At 42.3% G+C, this 2,790-nt stretch overlaps 1 non-coding gene across 1 annotated transcript; it reads right to left on the bottom strand.

Annotated features, from left to right (window-relative positions):
- Positions 1 to 2,292: 2,292 nt before the first annotated feature.
- LOC122150364 lies at positions 2,293 to 2,399 on the bottom strand. The gene has a single exon (XR_006163626.1). It is a non-coding gene; the product is annotated as a U6 spliceosomal RNA (small nuclear RNA).
- Between the last annotated feature and the right edge of the window lie 391 nt (positions 2,400 to 2,790).

The following is a 2,790-nucleotide window of genomic DNA, read 5'->3' as shown; positions in this document are numbered from 1 at the left end:
CCACTCCTCAGAAGGAAGGTTGAGTAATCTACTTCCATAGTGATACTGCCTCGGAAACCCAAGGAGGGGTCGCTATAAGTCAGATCTGACTGACCTACAGGGCAGTTCTACTTGGTCCTGTAGGGTTGCTATGAATCAGAATCAACTTGACGGCATATAACAACAACAACAACACCACATAACCAAAGAAACTGAACTCAGTGAGATTATGGTCCATGCAAATAGCCTACAATTCAGAGTTTGAAATGATCTAGGCTGTGGATTGCTGAGGGTACTAGAAGTACTACACAGGCAAGATCATGGCACCCCAGTGGGGAATCCATTCACAGGACAGATTCTAAATGGAAAAACTTGTTTGCGTCGACAGACCATGGGCTAAAATCCATGGAGGGACCATAAGCATTGGAACCATGAGAGAAATTCAGCTTACAGAATTCCAGAAATTCAGATTTAGAAAGAAAGGAGGCAGAACTGCAATGCTGGTTGTAAGAGTCAAGTAACAAGTGAAATGCCTTTGCAGTGTTTGAGGGCAGGGGAGGAGGGGAGGACAAAGCTTCCTTAGAGTCCCATTTGATCAGTTTCATGATAAAAATGTATTTCTGAGAATTTTCTTCAAGCAGTAAGGAAGGTGATAGTACAAAGAAGTGAGCTAGCATAAGTGAACCAGGATCAAGAATGATCTGCCCCTAAGGAGAGGAGCGGGAGGAGGTAGAAGATCTGAATGGATGAGAATAGACACTTCCTTTTGTTAAGAGCTGGTTATGGATTACCACCAGTTTCACATATGACTCATGTAAGAATTACCAAGGGATCTTGCTTAAAGGTAGATTCTGATTCAGTATATCTGGGGTGGAAACACAAATTCTCAGTAGGATGTTTGCCTTAGTTATCTAATGCTGCTATAACAGAAACATCACAAGTGGATGGCTTTAATAAACAGACATTTAATTTCTCACAGTTTAGGAAGAAGTCGAATTCAGGTTGCCAGCACCAGGGGACGGCCTTCTCTCACTGTCAGATCTGGAGGAAGGTCCTCGTCTCCTGTGTGGCCTTAGCATCGCTTCGAGATCCCCGTGTGTCTTGGCATCAATCTTCCCCTGGGTCTGGGAGGTTCATAGCACAGGGACCCTAGGTCCAAAGGATGCACCCCACTATTGGCTCTTCTTTCTTGATGGTGCTGAGGTCCCCCTTCTCTGTGCTCGCTTCTCTCACCTTTTATCTCTTCTAAGATAAAGGGTGACGCAGACCATGCTCCAGGGAAAGTCCTCTTACATCTGATCAGGGCTATGACTTGATTAAGAGTGTTGCATCCCACTCTAATCCCCTTTAAACTGATTGGCTGATCAGATCACATCATGGGGGGGGGTGATGGCATCATTATATAACTACCAAATTACATCATTACATAACTGCCAAACCACTGAGAATCATGCCCCAGCCAAGATGACACATATTTCTGGGGACACAATTCAACACAGGAGTGAGCTGGAATGAATCAGTTCAAAGCCTTGCAGAAAATTAATCCCTTGATTAATTTCATTACGTCTAAGATGTATCGGTGCCTAAGACATTTGACTGCTAATCAGAAGGCTGGAGGTTCAAACCCACCAGCTACTCCTTGGAAGGAAGGTTGGACAATCTACTTCTGTAGTGATACTGCCTTGGAAACCCAAGGAGGGGTCACTATGAGTTGGATCCGACTTGAGGGCAGTGAGTTTGAGTTAAGATGTATCTGTAACTGTGTCCCCTATGTATGTGTATATGTATATACACACATACATAGGGGACACAGTTACATATATATATCACTGTATGTGCATACAGTCATATACATTCATATACATATGCATACACCTGTATAAACTCACATATACACACCTATACACATATATGCCTACATAACATACATATGTACCTGCACATGTATTTTTGGGTTTTGGTTGCTGTTGTTTTAAAGTTATATACCAAACCAAACCCACTGCCATCAAGTCAATTCTGAGTCACAGAGACTGCTGTTGGGTTTCCAAGGCTGTAAATCTTTACTGAAGTAGATTGCCTCATCTTCTTGCTGTGGGGCAGCTGGTGGGTTTGAACTTTTGGTTAGCAGCCACATGCCTTACCACAGAGCTCTTTTTAAGGTTATATGTGATAGAAATTATCAATAGGTCCTTTTCTTCGTGTGTACATTTTAGTGACATCATTTACTTGCGTCAAGCTGTGCACACTTCACTCTCATTCAGTGTTACCAGCACTGTCTTTTTAAAATGTATATTTTATTTTGTTATTATTATCTTTAATGTAGAATACTTCACAAATTTGTGTGTCATTCTCACTCAGGGGCCCTGCTAACCTTCTGTGTATCATTCCAGTTTCAGTACATGGGCTGCCAAAGTGAGCACTCACACCTTCTTTACAGATCCCAGATGACTGTCATGTGCAACTGAGCTGTTTTGACTAGAGCCATTCCTGCCCAAATGTATATGCTTTTCTTAGTTTATTCAGTGAGGGGCTTCTTTTTTCTCAATATCAAAAACAGATTTCCCATTAAAATAAAAACTCTTATCTTGTTAAATAACTTCTAGGGAGAAAAAAGGCGAAAGACAGTTTTCCTTCTATCTTCTTTACAGATCAGTCTTCTTTACAGATCCCAGATGATTGTCACGGGCAACCAAGTTTGGGACTCAGTGGCATCAGTGGCCTGTTGGCTCAGGCCAGAATTCTGAGGGTCATCACGGGTTCCTTCTTCTCTCACCCTTCGAATTGAAGTTCCCATCTGACTCTTTTGATCTC

Source organism: Orycteropus afer, unplaced genomic scaffold, assembly GCF_000298275.1.
Source record: "Orycteropus afer afer isolate SDZICR_OR568_19922 unplaced genomic scaffold, OryAfe1.0 scaffold00007, whole genome shotgun sequence".
NCBI classification, from domain to species: domain Eukaryota; kingdom Metazoa; phylum Chordata; class Mammalia; order Tubulidentata; family Orycteropodidae; genus Orycteropus; species Orycteropus afer.
The sequence above is the reverse complement of the archived record's forward strand: the minus strand, read 5'-3'. Positions and strand labels throughout refer to the sequence as shown.